Below are 23,973 nucleotides of genomic sequence, written 5' to 3'. Positions count from 1 at the left end.
GGGCTCTCAACCTATGAGTCAAACTCCTATGGATTGCATATCAGATGGATCAAATATCAGACATTTACATGTCTATTCTTAACAGTATCAAAATTATAGTCATGAAGTAGCAATGGAATAATTTTATGGTTGGTGACCTCTACAACATGAGGAACTGCATTAAAGGGTCACAGCATTAGGACGTTTGAGAACCACTCCCTGGAACCTAAATACAGTCAGATGTTTTTTTACAAGTGAGAGACAGAAAGACCTGGACACACCCGGAATAAAAAGAGGGCTGATCTGGGCCTGGAGGCAGAGACTGGAACACTGCAGCCATCAAGCAGGAACTGCCAGCAGCCACCCGAAGTTGGAAGAGGTGAGAATGGATTCTGCCACAGAAACTTCACAGAAAACAATGACCCTGCCAACCTTCAGTTCATGGCCAATGGAACAGATTTCAAGCTCTGGCCTCCAGAACCCTTTTGTGCTCAGAGAAAATAAATTGTTTTCTAAATTCACCAAGCTTGGGGTAATTTGGTACAGCTGTTCCTGGGAGCTCACACCCTGACTGAAATGCTGTCTGGGTCATATTGCGTTAAACACAATAGCGTGTTCAAATTAACTTTTCTCATATAAGACATCTTGAAGCTTATTTTCTCCTATGGCCCCTGTTGGACAGTGCTCTCCTGAACTGTATGGAACATAGTTGTCATAAGCAAATTGCTTCCTTGAACAGTCTAAAGAGAAGGTGATATCTATCTGGGAAACCATGCTTAGAAGCTTCTGTATGCTTTCATTGTTAATACGAAAGTGTGTCTCCGTTTGTTCAATAAAAATGTGGCTAGCATGTTTTCAAGCAACACATCCCTGTTATGTTAGTTACTTTTATATCACCATGACCAGATACCTGAGGGAAAAAAAATCATAAAAGGAGGGGGGAAGGATTTGTTTTGACTTACAATTTCAGAGGCCCAGTCTGTCGTGGCAGAGAAACCATGGCAGGATAGAGCAGTTCACATCATGGTGAACAGGAAGCAGCAAGGCTTAAAGGAAGATGCCAGGACATGATATGCCCCTCCCAACCAACAGACTTCTTCAGTATGGAGATAAGTCTTCAGTGTCCACTTGACAGAAGTATTAGAATACTAATTATATTGATACTAATACTGATTATATTGATTGATGTGGGAGGACTCGCCACTATGGGTGGCTGTATTCCCTGGGTGGGATCTATCACTGTGTGAGTGAAGAGAAGAGCATCAGTGTGCATCGACCATTTGCTGTCTCCTCATTGTGAGTGAGATGTGTAGCCATTTGCTTCAAGTTCTTCCCATCCTGACTTCCTGCTTATGGCAGACTGGACTGTTGAGCTGTGAGCCAGGGTATTATAAGTTGCTTTTCTCAGGATATTTTATCACATCAACAAAAGAGATACTAAAACATCCAGTGACCCACTTTCTCCAACCAAGCTACCCTTCCAACATTTCACTACTTCATATTATGAATCCATCAGAAAATTAATCCATCTAACAGTCCAGTGTCATCACAATTTTAGAATCTCTGAAAATACCATTGCATTATGAGCCCCTGCAACACACACACCCAGAGAGAGAGAGAGAGAGAGAGAGAGAGAGAACCATCCCAACACATCCCCAAAGACCTTATTAGTTTATACTTCTGCACATATTGCACATCTAACCCTCTTCCATTGATCATTTAAAATGTATCATCGGAGTGTACACATGTGTACATTCCGATTTATAAATATAAACTTGTTTTTTCTCCCCTTGAAATATACCATATAATACTGAGATGGGATCCAAGTGAGGGTTGGAAAGATAATTCATGGTGCATGGTTCCATGTTCCCAGCCTTACCATTATGTAGAGCAGTCAGCAGAATAACAGTAATTATAGTCAACACACTGCAGTAAGTTAATTTGGGATAAAGAATGCACTGTTACTGTATGAGCCGTCAGATCCTTTGGAGGCCCTGTGATGAGTTGCTTTTGATTGTCGATGGGTTGTATGGGGGATGTTGAGGAACCTGTTTGAGGTGATGGAAACCCATCTGTCCTGACATGAGTCAGTGAGACCAGCTCATAGGCATGAGCTGCAAATCTTGCTCTCTGCTTCCTTCCTGACTGATTTATTTACACTGTCTGGTGTGTTGTTTTCTGTTTCTGTTTTTGTTTTCACCCACATCCTCATGCCTGCTGGTTATGTGCTCTGGCTCTGAGATTTGCCCCCACCTCAAATCCCTTTGTGCTTCAGAAGAAGAAAAGGAAAGGTATTGCTTTCCTGCTACCGAAACTAAATTGCCGACTTATGCCAAATGATTCTTCTTTGGACTGAAGGCTTAAGAGATGGCTCAGGGGGTTGGGGATTTAGCTCAGTGGTAGAGCACTTGCCTAGCAAGCGCAAGGCCCTGGGTTCGGTTCCCAGCTCCAAAAAAAAGAAAAAAGAAAAAAAAAAAAGAGATGGCTCAGCAGGTAAAGGTGCTTGCTGACCTGACTTTGATCCCCAGAGCTCACATGGTAGGAGGAGAGAGATAGTCCATTCTACATGTGCACCATGGCACATGTGTGCTCCCACACATTAGCACACGAAGTTAGTAACTATAGAAAACTGAAACACAATCATAATTTTTACTTTCTGTTGGAAGGAATTACAGACCTTTCCCAAAGCACCATCTACCAGAACTGAGCTCATGCTCCTGCTGTAGCTCCTCCTAGGTGTATGGGAGTAATGTCACCAGCCTTGTGACATATAATCACCTCCCCCCTTCAAATCTTCCTCCTCCTCATCCCTCAGGTCTAATATTGACTTTAATATGTTCACTCAACCTGTGCGGTGCTTCCTTTCATATTCCAGAACTGCTCACCTAATGGTCCCCATCCCCTTTCTTTCCAGTTTCACCCACTTTGTTGAGGTATGGTTGACATTAAAAAGCTGCACGTGTGTGATGTACACAATTCTACAAATCTAGCAACAGGTAAACGCACTCGAAGTCATCACTGCCATCAAGGTCTTAGACACATCCTACATCTTTCTCAGCTTTATTTATCTCGCTCATTTCATTATTACTAATAGTTTGGGGGATAGTGAGACCACTAACTACATGTTCTACCCTACTTGTAAATTTTGAGGTTTCCAACACAGTACTGTTAATTATAGATACTACACTTCAGAGTAGAATTCCAGATCTGAGTATTTATCTATAAAAGGGAAAATCTGAAATGCAAAGAGAAAACTGTGTTCCTATATTCACTGCAGGATACCTCACAATAGCTAAGTTTTAGGGACGATATGAGAGTTCATTGACCAGTAGATAAAGGAACTGTGGTGATGATATATCTTAATGAAATATTGATTAGCCTTTTTAAAAATCCCTGCTGCAGAATACAACAAATACAGAGGCGAATGCCAGCAGCAAACCACTGAACTGAGAACAGGAATCAGAGAAAGAACTGGAAGAGCTTGAAGGGGCTCAAGACCCCATATGAACAACAATGCCAAGCAACCAGAGCTTCCAGGGACTAAGCCACTACCTAAAGACTATACATGGACTGACCCTGGACTCTGACCTCATAGGTAGCATTGAATATCCTAGTAAGATCATCAGTGTAAGGGGAAGCCCTGGGTCCTGCTAAGACTGAACGTGATTGTTGGAGGGAGGGCGGCAATGGGGGGGAGGATGGGGAGGGGAACACCCATAAAGAAGGGGAGGGGGAGGGGTTAGGGGGATGTTGGCCCAGAAACCGGAAAGGGAATAACACTCAAAATGTAAATAAGAAATACTCAAGTTAAAAAATAAAATAAAAAAAATTCATATGCTATGCAAAAGGAAAAAAATCCCTGCTGCAATTTACAATATCACATAAGAAACTCAATAGCATTGTGCTCAGAAAAGTAGGAGAGACCTGAAAAGAAAAATACTGTGGAATTTCACTAACATGTGGGCACTAAAATAACAACATTCACGAAAAAAAAAAGAATGAAAAAAGGAGATTTCATGGAGTTAGGGGGAAGAAAAAATGGAAAAATAATGGTCAAATGATATAATGTTTAGAACCAGAGAGAAGGCTTGGGCCAAAGCATTTCACATGGAAGCCTAATGACCTGAGTTCAGATTACCAGGACCTTTGTAAAAAAGCTGGATGCAGTAGTACACACCTCAACTCCCGAGGTTCCCATGTCCAGATATCAGGTGAAGATGAGAATCACACATACATGTGTAACAAGAGAGACTCTGCCTCAAAACCAGCCAGGAGGTGAGAACAAGCCCCTACAAGGTTGTCTTCTAGCCTCTACATACACCCTGTACATGTACGTATCTGGAATCATAGTCACTTTTCTTGGTCTCTGTGTTGTCTATCTCTATTTCTCTGTCTCTGTCTCTGTCTCTGTCTCTCTGTCTCTCTCTCTGTCTCTGTCTCTCTCTCTTTCTCTTTGTGTGTGTATGTCTGTTTCTGTCTCTCTCTTCTCTCTGACACACACAAAAAATGTTTCAAACTGTCATTCCCCTTGATATTAAGATGATCTGTTTATAGACTGTTTGTCTTAATAATGCTTCTACATATGTTCCCGCAAACCCTACCCAAGTTTTCCCAATATTGTCATATTAAAGATAACCTCTACTCATGGTTCTCCATTAAGTAGCTCCATTAAGTATTCCATTAGCAATGATGTTCATCTACCTTAATTGGGCATTTAAAGACCTCCACAACCTGACCTTACTCTTCTCTTGAGAGTCTGACACAGCCCCATCATGTAACAGACATTCTGATAAGCATGAATTCTGTATCTTTTTTTTTCAACTTCTTTCTACTAATTTTTGTCTGAGTAAATATGCTTACACAGTTCTTTAGTTTTTTCATATCTTTTTCTACTACTGCCCCAACCTTGGCAAAACATTTTTACCCACTCTTCAGTGTTCATCTTTCTCTAGGAAGTCACTCAGATTTTTTCTACTTAAGCAACCTCTTTCACACATGTTTTCCTAGCTTTCTAAGTAAGACAGCACATTCGGTCCCATCTTGAATTTTGAGCCTTTCTCATTTCCCTATCATGATAATGGAGTCATGCAATGAGGGGCCGGTCCTAGTCGTCCTTCATTTATCATGATATTCCAGGTCGATGATAAGCTAAGGGACAGAAAATGACGTGAAATGAGGACAAGAAACACTGAGATGATGGGGAAGAGCGTAACACATGGTCACATTCAACAGACATTTCTTGGTGATAGAAGTTGAAGGGATAAGGCAGAATAGCAAAGAAGGTTTTCCTTGTGTTGGAAGCAGGCCAGAGCAGTGGGGTTCACAGCAGAGCTCCCAGGCAAAGCCCTTGACCACATAGAATTCTTAAACCTCTTTGGTTCCCTTCCTGCTGAGAAACCACAACCAGAAGGATTTGCTTTGAAAGAAGGAGGTCTGCACACATGATTATTCCTCTCCTCTAAACCCCAGGGGTAGGATGCTAGTAATTACTTTTGGATCTCTTCAGTGTAATTACACAATAATCCACAGCCACCTATAAATACTGTGTCATTACATGGCATTGTCCTGGTAAACTCTACTGAGTTTTTTTGTTGGGTAATTATAGCTGTGCCACAGGGCAAAGATTAGCAGCACTAAGAACTTCTAGCATTACCCTCATATCTCAGCTGCAGGACACTTTCCATTTGTAGAAACAAAAACTGCAAAGAGGAAACAGACTACAGAGTTTAGGGTAATATAAGGGTCCTTGTTGCCTCAGAGGATTGGGGAGAAAATATCAGCATAGTTGACCTTCATTTTCTCACAAATCAAGAAATAAGTAGTCAATAGAAAGACATGGCTCACAGGTCCCCATTCTCCTTTATTTATGGAATAGTTGAGAATACCAATCAAATACACCAGAGGAAAAATTCACATGTAAAAACAGAAAGTGTAAAAAAAAATGGCAAAGGTCGGTGTGCTTGCCTTTTCTATTGTATCATAATGCCTTTGGAGAACATTTAGAAATTCCTTCTTGTCAAGCTTAGCAGCGCAAGCCCATAATTCCAACCACATGGGAGTATGAGACAGAATGACTGCAAGGCCAGCCAGGACTAAGGGACTTTAAGACCAATCTGAACAACGTAGTGAGACCATGTCTCAAAACAAAGTCATTTTTGAAAACTGGAGGTAGTGCTGAGAGATGCTCTGTGGCAGAAGTATTTTGTTCCTCAGTCAGGAAGGCCCATTCTCCATCTGCAACACTCACGATAAAACAGAGAGAGAGAAAGAGAGAGAGAGAGAGAGAGAGAGAGAGAGAGAGAGAGAGAGAGAGAGAGAGAGAGAGAGAGGATGAAGGGAGAAAGAAAGAAAGAAAGAAAGAAAGAAAGAAAGAAAGAAAGAAAGAAAGAAAGAACGAATGAACAAAAAAGAAAGAAAGAAAGAGAGAGAGAGAAAGAAAGAAAGAAAGGAAGGAAGGAAGAAAGGAAGAAAGAAAGAAAGAAAGAGGTGACACATGCTGGTTATCCCAAACCTGGTGAAGAGGAGACAGACAGAATCCTGTCTCTTAGTAACCACTATGATATCCTTATATACAAATTTAGAGTCAAAAAATACAGAGGTCTATCTCTGGCTTGCACATACATGTATGTACACATGTGTACATATAATATATATATATACATGCTCACACATATGCACTTATGCACTTACACACACACATACATACACACACACAGACACACACACACAGAAACACAGTGGGATAGGGCAGGGTCAAGCTTAATGGTAAGTGCTTTACTATTATGTGTAAAGCCTTAAGTTTAAATCTCAATGCAAAAAAAAAATAATCTCAGTTCCATACCTTCCTCATCACATTTAATAAAATTGGAAATTTTGTAGAAGATATTCTACGACAATAAAGAAACAAAGGTAGGTTAAAGGGAAGACAAGTTAGAAATAAAGTAACCGTAGGAAGAAGGAGGAAGGAAGGATGGGAGAAGGGAGGAATGGAGAAATGGAAGAAAGGAGGGAGGAAGCAAAGGAGGGAAAGAAGGAAGAAAGGAAGAAGGAAGGAAGGAAGGAAGGAAGTGATGAGAGAAGGAAGAAGATAAACAGTAGACAATAAACATAGTGATCACAACTCTAAATGTTCTTGTGTACCATTTCTGTGTGTAGCAGAAACTAACCCTTGTAACAAACTTTCATATGCACAACAGCTAACGGTTAACCACTGTTGTACACCGACCTGTGAAGTCTGCTTCCCTCTTTATCTATCAAACAACTCATCACATCCCCCTTCCTCACTCTCACGGGCCCTCGTTCCATTTGCTGCTTCTGTGCATACTAATGAAACTACAGATATCATACTTCCTGACTCCAAAAGGTATTATAAAATGTATAACATGTTAGTATGTTAATAAGCACCACCAGAAACAATATAGAGCTCAGAAATGCACCATGCACCTATGGCCAATTGATCTTTGACCAAAAATGCCCAGAATGTATGGTAAGAAAAGAGACAGTCTCTCCACCAATTCAGTGTAAAGGTTGTCTTGAGAAACACGCTGGACAAGGCTCTACAAGAATGATCCGTATGAGGGGTAACATTGACTGAGGCTGAAAGAATACATAATGAAAGACAAACTTAGTATTTCTGCTCCCACAATGTCATTGAGTCCATCGGCCAATTTTCTCACACCTGAATAAACTGTGAATCTCACAAAGTCACTGAGCCTTGGAGTAGCCATTGAATGCCCCGTCCATTTGCACTTTCCCAAGGAAAGCCATGGAAAAGTTCTTCTATCAGAGAAATGGCAGATTCTGTAGTCAGACTGTGTGGCCAGCTACATAGTAATCAGCTTATCAGATACTCAATGTATGAATCCATGTAAATAAAAGCCAAACAAGTGATATGGAAGGAAAAGCTAACCACTTGAGTTTTTATATAGAGTATTATCAAACATTTACAAAGAATGACTTTATCCAAATATCTCATTACTTTTATTTTTAATTTCTAAACTATCATTGTTCTCAACCCTATTTCCTATCATTGCTGAGACTAATTTACTTTTCAGATTGAAAGAAGACCACTATCACTTATAAAGTCACCTGGCTTCCATGTGACTCTTCATTGTCGCATGTGGCATGAGCCCCAGGAGGTGAGGTGGCAGGTGCTTGGTGGCTCACTGTAGATTTAGAACTCTTCAGTTCTGTGCCATTAGTTTTTTTTTTCTTCATGTTTTAACTGAAGGTTATTGGCGACTATAAATTAATCTTTCTCTTTTGAAACTATTGCGGCCTTGTCAAAGACCAAATCTATCTTTAAGGAGATATTACGATTGTCATCATAAGGAAGAAAAATTTAAGAGATTCTCATTTTGCTTTATGCACTCCCTGTCCAACCTCTTGACATTGTGACAGAATGTTGTGATTTACAATACTCCTGCTCAAGGGGTACACAATTGAGTTACAAAAAAGAATGTGTGTGTGTGTGTGTGTGTGTTTGTGTGTGTGTGTGTGTGTGTGTGTGTGTGTTCTGTGTGTGTATACATACACCTTAATATTTTGAGTAACTTTACCATTTTGTGTTGGGTTGTAGTCATAACTGTAACTATTCTGGAATGTACATGGACTTCAAGCCTCAGGTCGTACATGTCTACTTCACAGTGAATATAATACCAAGCTACTGTGAACTATTAAATGGTAAGCTAGGGAATGGGTACATGGGGGAGCTGTTATAGTATTCTCTCCACTTGACAAAAGTTTTGTCACCGTAAATCTTCAGGGTTATTACTGACTCTAACATACAACATGTTAGAACTGAGATGGATTTTGAAATTTCTAAGTATTTAATTTTACAAGTGATACAATTAAGATACAGACAGATCAACCCTAACCCTAATCCTCATTAAAAACAATAATAGTGTGGAGTAGAAATACAGACATTCTATAATCTGAAAGCTTGCTTTTTACCTGATTCCAACCTGATTCTCATTCTGAGAAAGCCCAGGACCTGCATGAAGTGGGTAAACCATGGTTTAGTCACCAAAAATGATTCAATAATGACCATCTGCATGATGTCATGAAGGTAAATCCATGTCAAACATTTGGCCAGACACACAGTCCATACAATACCAAGAGTAAAGCATAATATTAACTGTGTTTGGGGTGATGATAACTTATCAATGAAGGTTCATTAGTTATAAGAAACATACTGCTCCAGCGAGGAATGAGGCTCCTCAGGAATGCCAGGCTATTTATACACACACACACACACACACACACACACACACTCACACACACTCACACACTCACACATGCATGCATACACACACATACTCACACACACACTCACACACACAGACACACACACATGCACACACACACACAGACACGCACACACCATGCACACACACTCACACACACACCATGCACACACATTCACACACACCATGCACACACACTCACACTTGCACATGTGTGTGTGCACAAACACATATACAGAGAGAGAGAGAGAGAGAGAGAGAGAGAGAGAGAGAGTCAGTCTAAACTCTGTTTTGTAACAATTGTGTGGATATGAATTTTTACTGTTCACAAGTTAGTAACAAGTACACAAGCTATTAAAAGTTCAAGTGGTGACTATAAACGGGTGTGTTTTTGTGTGTATATAAAATTGAATGCATGTTTACATAGGTACCTGTGGAAGCCAGAGGAGGATGTCTGATCCCCTGGAGCTGGCATTTTAAGAAGTTGATCTAGGAAATATGTTCTAAGAACTGAACTCAAATCCTCTGGAAAAACAGTAAGTGTTCTTACCCAGTGAGCTACCTCTCAGCTCCAGTGTCTTTAAATTCTACTTTGGTGGTGGCCTTTCCTTCTAGATCACATTCCCTTGAAATGGAGTTGCTGTCTGCAGACTCGATACAAGATCGTAGGAAAGGTGACATGTTCTTGTCCTTGTCTCTCTCTTATACCTGTTCTATTGAACAAAAAAATAGGAATTTTTCAGAAGAAGGAAATCTATTTCCGAAGTATGTAGATACTCACTTGGTGATATACAAAGACTATGCTTAATCACGTGACAAAACTTATTTTTCTCATTCAATCCACCTTATTCAGTACCGTCACCAGCCATGCTGATTTTCCAGGAGAGAAGGCTTCCCTAAGACTGTACTTTTAGCACTAAATCCAGAAAAGTCTGGGGCTAACCGGGATACGTTGCCCTTCCTGAGGACATCTGTACAGGAATGGGTTAAAGTCATAATTTCTATGTAGACCTCTGACTAAATTGTTAAATTCTATGGCTCGGATTCTGACCCCTGCCATGCTCACCTGCATGTGCATCACCTCTTTTTGGTTTTTGTTTGTATATTTTTAAGTAACATACAAATCTGTTTGATTCCACGGTCTACCTCTAGGCTTTCTTGTCTTAATGAAGACACTTGATCCTAAACTGCGACTGTGAAGGGCGGCCACTTTAAACACACGAGAAATTCACTGCCCTGTCTTTATCTTCCTGTTTTCTAGCTACTGCCCAGGTAAACAACCCAGGCCCACGCAAGTTCACGCACAAAGGACTGTGCGGTAGTAACATTTATCTTGTACATGTTCCATTTATCTTTGGCAAAAAGCTTCAGCCCCAAACTATCTTAAGTGATCTCAAAAAGACAGTGATAAGTACCTTCCCCCGTCATTATTGCTCCATTTTATCACAGTGGTGATAGCAATAATGGTGACTGTAACCCCCATCAAGTCCATTTAACATGGCTCATTTTCAAAAGCCACTCGATGCCTTGTGACAGTCTGGCCAGGCAGTATGAAAAGAACACTTAACTCCCATGATCTGAGGAAGACTTGGAGTGGGGAAAGACGAGCCTACAGTCAGAGCGGAGGCGGCGGAACAAGGGAAGGGATGAAAAAGACCATTGATTTTATGACAAGGGGCAGAGTCACTGTCAAAACTGAGCAGCGCAAATTGAAGGAATGTTTCAATTAGCTGTTTGCAAGAGAAATTCCTCAGACGCTCGCCCGCTTCGGTTTATTGTTTCGTAGGTGTATGACGTGGCCTTGTCCCTGTGTGCACACGTGTTTGTTTTTGATATTAAGGAGGAACTCTGGAATTAAAACCTCTGTTAGCAATCACAAGGGTTGAAGCAGGAACCTCACAATTCCAATAATGGTGCTACAGTGACCTAGGCAATGAAGACCAGGGTGAAAAGGGAGGTGGAGATTGTGGGCCTGCCTGCCACTCACACACCCTGACAGGAAACTGCCAAACCGGGTGCCTTGTCTGCCATCTCTGTCACTCAAGTTTATCCATAACCTTTCCGGGATTTACTTAGCAAGGGTTGAAACTGTTAGCAAAATGCCCTGGTTTCTGGAGGCCATGGATGTGGAACAGCATGAAGGATGGACAGACAGTGACTGTGTGAGGTAAATCAACTCTTCTCATTGTCTTGCAAACACTGCCTGTTGAAGGAGTGCTTAGTCTCCTAGCAGTGTCAAACTAGAAACTTTGATAATGCTGGGACAACTGACCATAGGGCCAGAGTGTCTGGTCCCAGACCCACTCTTAACCCTCACTGGTCATATGACCTTGAGTATAGGAGTTTATCCCTTCAATGTCTTTGTCAATTAGGTGAGAATAATGTGTACTACTGCATAACTCACTTGTAAAATGGAAGCAAGATAATTCACCTGGCCTGTTGGGTACATAGCCTTAGAGGTAAGTGACGCTGATTCTGATTAATCCATATGATATACACAATATTAGCTCAACTTTCTGAAGTTCTCTTTTTTTTTTTTTCTTTTTCTTGGAGCTGGGGACCGAACCCAGGGCCTTGCGTTTGCTAGGCAAGCGCTCTACCACTGAGCTAAATCCCTAACGCCCTTTCTGAAGTTCTTAATTAATTCCTTTCAATATATCTCAAAGTGTACGCTTTCTATCAAATAGACTAAAGGTCACTTAGGCTTAAAAAAAATTAAAGGAAGAAAAATTTAAAAGCCTCTGATCCCATTTTTTTAAAGTTCAGTTTTCAAGACACAGGGACCTTGTGATCTTGATAAGTCGTAATAATCACTATATTTAACATCAAGGATAATATTACATGATATCACGAAGTTCAAGGTTAAGAGTCATGATAACCTAGTTTTGAATTTTATTCTGCCACTTTTTAAAGATATGGCATTCTAAACACCCATAGCACCAACACCCTGGTACCCGGTCTTCAGATTTGAAATTAAATGTCATTTCCTTCAAAATTCTTTGATTTTTTTTTTTATTCTACATTCTCATTGTTCCCTAGGACACTTCCTAACTGATTATGAAATCATCATGTAATTCTTGTCCTCATTTCTACAAGCTCCAAGAAGGCAAGAAACTTGTTGTTGGTTTGTTTTTTTCTCACACTAGTATCTTCTTATCTGGTGCCCAGTAGGTAATGATTCACAAGTGAGTAAAGATATTTGAGCAGGAAAGTAATGGGATCCAAACTTCCTTTCAAGCAGTTGCTGTTTTAGAAGACACTGTAAGAGGACAAAAACAGAAACCAGAAATTGAACTGGACACGAACACAGGGATTTAGATGACATCTAGTGACTTAGATGAGACGATACTAATAAAATCTAGATCTATTTCATGATCTGACCAATAGGATTTGCAAACGAATCTGATGTAAGGTACAAAAGAAACCAAAGAACCAACATTGGTTTCAGAGTGTTGGGCCTGAGCAAATTGAATATAATAACAACCATGGTTTTAGACAGGGAAATCAGAAGTGGTACAGTAGTGTCCATTTTAGGAACCTCTTAAGTTACTATGCCTATGAGACACCCACGCAGGCTTATCAAGTGAGCCACTGTTGCTCACCCATGGTTCTAATGGGGAGATCAGAGCTGGAGATGATCCATTCATAGTTAAAGCAGTGAGACAGTGATATCACTCAACAGGAGTGGTCTAGGGATGACTTGCTAGAGCAGTCCCATTGAGGAAGTTAGGGTGGATACCCACTCAATAGAGAGCCATAAGGAAAAGCAGGCACTGTGGGAAGAGGAGTAAGCCCTTCAAAAGGAAGTGACTGATAAGCCATATGAAGAAATGAGGAAGCACAGAATTTCCCAGTTGGTTTTCCAAGATGATGATCATTGCAAATCTTGACAAGAACTATTTTAGCATGTACTGGGAACAACAACAAAAAGGAATATGATTTAAAAGTTCATTTAAGAGAGAATGGGAAATCATCAGGGAAGATTTGATGAGATATGAAAATGAGATTGCTTTCATACTCAGTGGGATAGCAAAACTCAATGCAACAACAGCCTGCCCTCGGTGGTGGTGAGGCTGCGAGGGCCATGGAAGATGTGCACAGTCCCAGTCGAAATGTGGTGGCTTCCATACAACCACATTAGAGAACTATCTGGCAGTTTCCTTGAAAGGAAATATTTGCTTTCTAAAAGATTTAACACACCCACTGTTAAAGAAACTGAAAGTCTATGCATTCAAAAACCTGCACGAAGATCCTCAAACAAGCCTCCTCACGGCAACCTAAAGTCATGAACAATAAAATCAGCTGTTAACCAAATGGTCATTCAAATCCTACCACATTAACACAACTGAATGCTTCCGCTCAATAGGCTAGTGATGTTCTGTTGGTTGATAAATTTAAAAAGTACATAATGTTCAAGAACATAAGTCAGACTCAAAATACTGGTTATGGTGTGATTCCATTTGGATATGAATTCTTCAAAAACTATACTGTGTAGAATATAATTCTTGGGGGATGGGTGACACTAATTGTTGAGGAACAAGGTTGAGGAAGCTTTCTGGAGTGGGTAAGATGATTCTGGACATTTATTTAAAAGATGCTTCCTATTTGAGTGTAAATATGTTTAAAATCATTGACCTGAACATCTTAGATCTGTGTACTTTATTAAAGAGAATCACTTTAACTTATAAAATGAAGGGTCAAAAAGGGACTGGGAAAAACAAGTTTTGTACAACTATTATTGGGAAAAAGTTGGAGTGCAGGTCAAAGAAATTAGGAGATATTGGAAGGTCAAGGAAAATTAAAAAGATTCTGTTCACTTTGTAAGAACAAACTTTATACTTTCATACTGGCATAAAAATAAATGATGATATATTGGCTTGCAATTCTTTAAGTTTCAAGTCTGTCATTAGGAGAATTTAGCTGTGAAGTACTCGGCATAGAACCTGACATTCAGTTAGGGCTCCCCATATTATAGCTCACAGTATTGTTATTCCACAATGAAGTCATGGGATATTAAAAACAAAGGATTCCCTGCCTCCAGTCTAATGACAATACACACAAAACCTGACAACAAGGCTAACTAGCCTTATGACCATGAGATTGTCACACCTGCTACTTCACTGACACTGATAATGACAAGGTCACCTACCACTCTATAAGTCTGAAATTTGCAATGCCCTCGGCATCAAGCTGAGGAATTAAAGATTCAGAATTACTAACGTCTCATAACTGAACTGACATGAACTAAATAGGCCCAAACCATCATTAACTGCAAAGCTTTCAGCTTATCCTTCCTTCCAATATAGTTGGCCTGGTCAGTTTCTGCTTGACTTTCAAATGTGCATTTAGGTTGGATTTCCATGGAGAAGTCCTTTCTGCTACTAAACACTAGGGGCAGATATATAATCAGGTATTAAAAACTCTAACTCTCTTAGTATCTCTTTCCCCATCTAATCCTTGTGTTCTCCTTTCCTTTGAAAGCCTTATTCCATGGCAATGTCTTCCAAAATATTGATGACAGTGAGAGGCCATTGCTAAGTCTTAGCAAGTGTAATGAAGACATACTCCCCTCAACACACCCATTCTAACATAGATCCTGGGTCTTTGCTGAGTTCAGATCAATTGAGGTACAGGGTACTTTGGTTGACCATCAGCCTGCAATAAAAGTAAGAAGATAGGGTGAGCCATGGCTATCAGTCATTTACTTATAGCAAGAAATTTATTCTAGAATATACTATGAATGGACTCTAGTCCAATTCTAGTAGAATATCATTCCCATGTGAAACCTAAGGAACACAGCCTCTGTCTACATTTCTGTAAGTATTCTGGTACTATATACTCCCAAAAGAGTCACCTAATAAGCTTGGAATACAGCACTCTAAGGATGTTAGAACCAAGAGTTACAATCTTTTCCACATTACTCTCAAAAGTAACTTCAATGCCTACAAACTACATGGTCAGACTATCAGAGCAAACACCTCACTCTTGGTACTAAATTTCTCTATTACGTACTTTTGTTGTCTTTTTGACCAAAATCCTGGTAGAAGCAACTTCAAGGAGAAGGTTTATTTATAATCACGTGGTTTGGACCCACCATTTCAAAAGCTGGCATGAATTTTTCCTGACTTTAAAGATCTTAATAAGTTTGGAATTCAACTCACATATAACCAACTTAGCAAGCAGTTTAGGGCCCCAGATTGAAGACTAGGTTATTCCCTGGCAAATACACACAGGATAAAGTTTATCAGTCTTTTTCCAAAAGATCATATTGTATATTTAATGGAGGAAAGGAACGTTAGACGTTTCAAAAACTGTTAAACACAGAATGAAGTTAATATGAATACAGGAGACCCCAAGTGTTACCGGGACTTCCAGTAGAAGTAGAGACATGGGATGATTAAATAACAGGATTTGGGCTGAGGAACATTCTACGAGGTCTTTGGATTCACTGAATAGCTGCTTATCATTTTTGCATGCACACATGGGACCAGCATTCTTGCAGCTGGTTCTACTCAAACACTAAGCATGTCACTAGTAAGTGTCAGCTTTTAGAGGCAAAAAGACAAGTGGAATATTTTACTTTCCAAAAGCAATAGTTAACCTTGAAGTAATAATGGAGCTAAAGGGCACAAGTAGAGGATCTGAAGTCACTTTGCTCTATTTTTTTTCTCAGTTAGACTGTGCTACCCAACAGAAGACCTGGTAAGGTAAAAGCAGGTTCAAAAACCCCAGTAAAGGGGTTGGGGATTTAGCTCAGTGGTAGAGTGCTTGCCTAGCAAGCGCAAGGCCCTGGGTTCGGTCCCCAGCTCCGAAAAAAATGTTTAAAAAAAAAACAAACCCAGTAATTTTCATAATTGAGAATGGTAGGCATCAAGACCAGCTCCCAGCCAGGGTCTACCTGTCCTGGAACACATAATCACAATACCCCATTGAGGGGACCATGACAATTGGAGCACAAAATCCTAGAGTTCTCCATGCAAATGAGTTATCTAGACAGGCCTCGAATGTTTAGCCAATGGGCTTCCCTTCCTTGGCATCCCTTCCTGCAAAAGGCATTTAATCCCTGGTTCACCCTGAGTAAGGCATATATACTCACATCTGCCATAACAGTAAAATAGTTTACATAGGCAAAGACTGTCTCCTTCATCAAAGATAGCAGGGTGAGGGGGCTTCTTCATAAAGAGATGCACCTAACTCTCCCAGAGAAGGCCTCTCTTCCAGTCCCTCCATACTTTACGTACTCTCTCAGAGCCAGATGGGATTCCTTGCCAGTCTCAGCCACCCCCTTCCTGCCTGACACTTATGGAAAACACAGGCTTTGAGACAACCGTTCTCAACTCCTCATGGTCCCCAGTGGCATCGTAGTACACAGAAGATTGAGAACTACTGCTGCTTCTCACCAGGAAGACACAGGCTGAGGACCCTATCTCAGATTGTGTTCTGCCTTCCCGGAGTGACATGCTGGTGGCAGTCCAGAATCCCAGCAGCAAGGCAGGCATGGAGCCTAACAATTAACTACATACTCTCCGAAGAAACTGACTAGATCCTAAAGGAAAATCATATACATTTCTTCAAGCAGCCTTAACCAGAAACACTATACCAGATGCATCTTTGCTAAAGCAAAATATTTACATACGTCATGTGTGACTTTAACCTGATAGAGCCTTTTCAATCCCAAGCACTGTAGAAATTGAAATCATTTGCATTGATATGAAATATATAGCATTACACGTTTAAATTTTTTCCCAAAAACTGGAATGTTTTGATGGTCACAAAAATTCTCTTTGAGTCACAATGGTAATGTCATATTGCTTGGATCAGATGAACAAGAAGTGACCAGCACATGGGTGACTTTAGGAAAACATGTGCACTCTAGAATTTAGGAGATGTCAGGAAGGCTCAGAAGCTAAATATCCTTTAGAGTCTGTAATACTCCAGTAGCTAGAGATAGATCAAGACATGCTCTCCAGTGTAAATACAAATCACCATGTCTGGGCTGCCTACAGTGAAAAATGAAGATACATTTAGTTGCTCGTGTCTATACATATCACACCTAGGAAGGTGGCAATGAGTCAAAGAATTACCATCTGTGTGAGTGAATCCCAGGATACAGGAATCTCTGTAACAAGTCCAGACCGTGGGGGTGTCTTTTCACCTGAACAATGTACCTGTGATCTGAGAACACCATAGGTAAAAATGGGTTCCAGGTCACATTTTCAGGGAAAAAAAATTTCACTACAACCTCTGGGATTCTAAACCAGAACATGGAATTGTGCTGAAGAAAATTAAGACCCATTTTGAAAAGCAATGCCATGCTAATCTACCCTAGGAGAATGAAGCCTGACTCTTGGGATATCAATAATCAAACAACTATAAATTCGCATAAGTCCTGAATATTATCACACATACCAGGTATAATATGAATAGCTGTGATATATATGTGCATATATATGTATATGCATATATATGTATATATAATAGGATAATGATTATAGATAGATAGATAGATAGATAGATAGATAGATAGATAGATAGATAGATAGATAGATAGATAGATAGATAGATGGGTGGGTAGGTGGATGGATGGATAGATAGATAGATAGATGGGTGGGTAGGTGGATGGATGGATAGATAGAGATAGATAGATAGATAGATAGATAGATAGATAGATAGATAGATAGATAGATAGATAGATAGATAGATAGATGGGTGGGTGGGTGGGTAGGTGGATGGATGGATAGATAGATAGATAGATAGATAGATAGATAGATAGATACAGAGTATATACGATATACATATATTACAGGACTGTGTGTGTGTCTGTGTATGTCTGTGTGATATGAACTACAGAATAAAAACAGTGCCTCTGAGCTGGGCTCCACCAGAACCAAGTGGTAGAATGGTGTATGGAACCCGCAGAGCCTCCTTGCAGTATTCCTGATCCCCGTGCTGCCTCCTTCCAACTTTACAGCAATGGCTCTTTGGAGGAGTTACAAAAACAAAAACAACCCACGCTTGGTTTATGGAAGGGTAGAGTCAGTAAGGGAAAGGAAGCTCGAAAGAAAAGAGCAGTTTGGGAAAGGAAGTAAGTGACAATGGCAGGAGTCACCTCGATAGGTGAATATTTAGCAGAGCACCTGCCCGTGTCCCTGGTGCATAATAGAAAGTGTCCAACACTGGGATACAGAGGAACTCATAGTGAAGAAAAACCTGGGCAAAAGCTGAGGGCCTAAAGGGAAGCACCATGGGATACTGGAGACAAAGAAATCGTGGATGGTAACACATGAAAGCAAATGGGATTAAATATTAATCATGAAAATCTGTCACACTGCCATTTGTCAAAGAGCATTGGCAACAGAAAAAGGTGCTAAGTATCCGTGGCTCCAGAGTTGAACTGTACAAAGACTCAGACACCTTGACTCCCAGCTACAAAGGCTCTCATCATGTCCACGCTTGTCGCTGAAGGGTCAAACGGACAGTCTAAAATTTTTCATTTATTATTTTTCCTGCTGCTACGGGAATCAACTTCTTTTAGAAGAAGTATTTCTTTTGGCTTACAGATTAAGCCAAAAGTTATGGTGGGGAAAGTTGGGAAGATTTGGAATTGAGTGGCCTGTGTCCAAGCAATAATCCTTCAGTCCTAGTGTTATAGCTGTAAGCCTAAGCCTTCTTAACCCTAGGATCTCATGACCTCAGAAGAGTCCTACCACATTAGAAGCAAGTTATACAAACATACAAACACTTGGGAAATGTTTCATACTCAAACCACCACAGAGATTAAGACCAAATCCTGAATATGGCATGATTTCTTTAGGATACCGTGTGGTCTCTCAGGAACAGGTAGATTACTTAGATCTCCAAAGGGTTAGCAGTCTATTCTCACAGAGACTCTTATCTCCTGTGTGGATTTGTCTTTCTGCTTAAAGAGCCTCAGCCAGCACCTACCTGGGGGTTAGCCATACCTAGGACCCATGTCACATTGTCTATAGTATAAGAGTCATCACATGAATATAGGATGTGATCCTATCACATTCCACAGCGCCTAGGAGCAGCTGGCCTTGCAGATACTACAGTGCCTACTAAAACACAGCTGCTTTTTAGCTCAGAGGGTATAGTCCTGACAGGGGTTGGCCAACCATCCAGACACCTGTTTGTATAAATAAAAGATTTACTAGAACACTGGGTCTTTATTCTGTTGTGTAGTGTCGATGTCTGAATTGGCACTACGATCTCAGAGCTACATTTTGTAGCCCACAAACTGTCGAATAAGATACAATGAATAACGTGCATCACTAGGAATAGGAGGCAGTTTCAGGAGAGAGAGCAAGGCTCACTGGCACATCTGGTAGCGTGCTTGACTTCGTGTTTTGTGCCCCAATGGTTCTGAGCTGTGCAGGGCACATTACAAGTCTGGATCGTCCAAGTAGCATGGCTTTTAGGAGATATAAAAAGAGCCTCGCTGAATTATACAGATGTGATCATCTGCAAAAATGTGTATAGTAGCTCAGGGAGCAGGGTGCAGTCAGGAGAGAAGCACGTTCCTGATGTTCCCTAGAAGAGGATGCAGCTGCCTCGTACTGAAAGAAATAAAACCAGAAGTTTCTCCAGGTTCCGTGTCAACCTCGGAGGACGATGCCACCCAAGGCTTGTATCTTGGTTACTTTGAGTGTTGTAGAGACTTAAACAACAACAACAAACCCTGACTAAAGCAACCCAAAAACTTTGCTTAATTTATTCACAGCCCTGTGGTATAGTTCTAAATGGTTCAGAGGCAGGATGAGGTATGCTAGTAAAGCCTTCAACATCTTGTCATCTTATTTACGCCTACAGTCCTGAGAATGAGGAGCTTCCCTCTTGGCTAGCTTCCTCCTGTTTACTCAGTACAGGACTCTAGCCTAGGGAGTGTTGTTGGCTCTGTTTAGTCTGGGTCTTCCTACCTCAATCAACCTAAAGAATACAGCCCCTTATAGGCATCCCCGGCACCTGACCTGATCTGTCCAACTCCACAGAGCTATGCTGCCTGGACGCTTGTCTCCTAGGTGATTCCGGACTCTGTCAAGTTGCAAGTCAGTCCTAACTACCCCAGTGTGCCTCACGGAACATCTCACATCTCGTGTGCGTGCGAGGGAAGGATATGAAGTCTGACTGTGTCAGCATGATGTGTCTGGTGGTGTGTTCCAGTCAGTTAACAGCATATGGCCTACTGAGTATGAACTCGTGTAATTTCAATTGCCTGCCTACAGACATCAACGCGGGAGCTTGAGCTCAGCCATAGTAGGAATAAGTTTGCCGTGGAATACGTATTTTCAGTACAGCCCTGGGACACCTTGTAAAGCAGTGGTCATTTCACCTTTCACTGCTATGTTGGCAGAGGCCTTTTCAAGGATATTATAGTTCTTTTTCCTGTTTCTGGTCTTTCCTTTCACAGTTATCAATCCCTAGTAAGGCTTCTACATTACAAGTTTACCTCAGTTTCTGCTTCCACAGAGTTCAGCCTGCAACATGAAATTGCCAATAAAAATATTCTCGGTAGAGCCTCCAAATTCAAAAACAAAAAATGTTAATGTTGTAGTCAGTTTAACAGACACTATAGTTTTTTTTAATGTCCTGATCAGTAGCAAAACCAATGATACAAAATTCTGAGTTCTTTCCTATAGAGACATCACAGGAACATACACTATAACAGAGTATGAGAAAAGAGACGGCTACATTGCCCTTAAGGATGCAGGGTGAGTATTGCCACTTAAAATGATGATGGACATTCTGAGTTGGTTACCCAACTGCTTCAGCACAGGAGAATTACTGCGGTGAGGACTTCTCAACAACAACTTAGATATTAAAATATATAATCATGTATTTAAAATGAATTAAAGATGGACGAAAACCCCAAATGTCCTTAAGGCTTTCAAAAAGAAGCATCTTCTTAAAGAAGCATCATCGTCTTTCATGAATGTAATCACTACTTTTTGGTGACTTTACAGAAATGGGACTCTAGACATCTCAATGTAAGAAGGGGCCAGCTGTCATCCAGAATTAGAAGACAGAAGTAAGCCAAGACTCTAGGTCGTACACACACATGCATTAACCATTGATTCAAAGAACCTTTCTAGGTAGTTCTTTCTGAACGTGCCTTCTTAGTCTATGTGTTTCTTTTGGCTTCCTTATTTTGAGAAGTTTTGTCATAACTCCGTATCTTTTTGTTTTTAACATGATCTCTGACTTGTCTTTGGTCTCCAGACTGCTTTAACTGTGGAGTAAGATTCTCTCTGGAATCTCCTCCAGGTCTGCCCTAACCTTGCCCTTAGACTTCAACTTTGAACTTGTATATCCCAGCCCCGCCCACTTCTGCACCTGATTCCTGAGAACTCAACCTGGGAAGGAGACGTAGCCTTCTCCCATTCCATTCCTCCATCCTAGTTTTCCAGGGGAGGAGACCAGAGTGCCAGTGGTTTCTGATGGACTGGGGAACAGGAAAGAGGGCACCATTCCTAGAACAAGAGAGATATTTTTCCCCACAAGTCAAATTTTACTTATCTTAATTCCAGTAATACTGATTCTTATGAGAATAACTGTCATTGCGAAGATCATGCCACATTTTCTAAAGGCCCTTCCCAGCAGGCGAGGGCCATGGGTCAGAGCAGAGTGTTTTAAGGTGAAGCTTAGTTATGGAAAAGGGAAGTTTTGGTGACACTGAAGGTTCAGGTGAGGAATGAGGAAAGAGAAACAACACTAGTATGATGAAAGAAGCCATGACTGAAAAATACAGAGGATTTTATATGAGTTGTGGAAGACCTTTTATGGGGTTGTGGAATTCCTTGTTCCACACATTTGTTGAGACCAGGACTCAAGATTTCTAAATTGTTCGAGGTTTCTGAATGCAATGAGATTTCATAGATGTGACACTGCTATTGGTACCAGACTGGGATATTAAACTGGTTTGCATATAGAGTTCTTTCTTGTTCTTCCAAGCACTCATGGGAACAAAATCATCTAGGATTAAAACTAGAAATGCAGGCCATGTACATAGAGCACAGTGTGGTGTTAGGACACTTGACATGTAATGAGATGGCACGTTGTATATAAAACCCCAGTAAATATTTCCTTTTCTGATTGTCTTAGTTAGGGTGTCTATTGCTGTGACAAAACACCATGACCAAAAGCAACTTGGACAGGGAAGGATTTATATCATCTAACACTTACTTCCTCATCATAGCTCGTCATGGCAGAAAGTCAGGGCAGGAACTCAAAGCAGGAACTGAAATAGAAGTCATAGATGAACTCTTACTGCATGGCCCTTCATGTCTTGCTCAGCCTGCTTTCTTATATCATCCAGGACCATGGTCCATGGCCTACTGGTCAATCACTAATGATGAAAATGCCACTGTAGGCTTGGCCATAGGCAGTCTCAATTGACATTCCTCATTCCAGTTAAAAAACAAAAACAAACAAACAAAAAACCTAACAGAACTAACCTGTCTCGTCTTCTCTTCAGACATAAGATACTAGAATTTCAACATTTTAGCAAACAGTTCACAAATCAATATTAGCTGGAGGAACAATATTTTGCAGAAAATGAGAAAAGAAACAGAAAGCATTAGTGTGAGTCATTGGCTACTAACTGGCCTCCTGCCCATTAGACAATGAAAGTTCACTGTGTCCCTAATCCAGAAACACTTCTGCTTCTGCTGGGACCCAGGCATTTGTAAGAAGATCAACTCCCTTTCCTGTAGTGCTCTCTGCCTTTCTGTATTTCTTACATTTATTTATGGTCCCATTTATTCTTCATCATTTAATTACAGAATATTTCACTTATGTATCTCTAAAAAGAAAAATCCAAGAACATTTTAACATTATACTGCTCACTTCCTCCCAATAAAGGAAAGAAAGGACTCCCCATAGCCAATCTTAAAGATGTTACTTTTATTATTATCATTTTTATTTATGCATACAGGGGGTGGTACGTATGTGTGTAAGTGTCTGTGGAAGCCCGATTATCGTGTTGGCTTCACGGAGCTGGAGTTACACATAATTGCGATTTGTCTGACACAGGTGCTGGGACTCAAACTCAGAACCTCTGGAAGAGCAGCAGATGTTAACTACCACCCAGCACATCTCTAAGGCAGGAGGTATCCTCCCCTAGTTTGAAAAACTCACATAACCCAGCCTTCACATGCCTATTCCATGACTGGTCACTTGAGAATTACAGATGACAGTATTCGAATGGAGAGGAGATATTTTACCAGCCTTCTCTGAGTGGGTAGAATGTATCGGCCCAAACTATAGCCAAGATCAGCAAAGCGAGTGGAGTAGTGGGCAATGAGACATAATGCTTGTCCGGTTTTTCCAGGCACAGCTGATAAAAAGCAACCAACATGACTCCAATTTCATTAAGATAAGAACCAATCTGGCCACTGGCCAGCAACGATGAGAACACTTAAGAAGGGCGTGTTGTTTGATAAAAGAGTGGTCCAATATTAGATAAAATGTTCAACTAAGAACCATCTTGGGATTCCAGCTCCTAAAACCACACAATAACAGTGAACGTGGCAGGGGACAAGAAAGCTGGACCAAAACCTAATTTGCCAACAGGAGCTAAATTCAAAGGGTGAATTGTAACCACCGAGGGTGGAACCAGGCTTCCATGTGACGATTTGCTTGTCTGCAATCCTTGGTGGCGTCATATTAAACAATGACCTGGGAGTTCTCCATGATCTGAGCAGCCCTTGAAAGCAGCCAGATGCCTCTTTCC

This window comes from Rattus rattus, chromosome 10 (genome assembly GCF_011064425.1).
Source record: "Rattus rattus isolate New Zealand chromosome 10, Rrattus_CSIRO_v1, whole genome shotgun sequence".
In the NCBI taxonomy this organism is placed as follows: domain Eukaryota; kingdom Metazoa; phylum Chordata; class Mammalia; order Rodentia; family Muridae; genus Rattus; species Rattus rattus.
Note: the sequence above shows the minus strand (reverse complement) of the source record.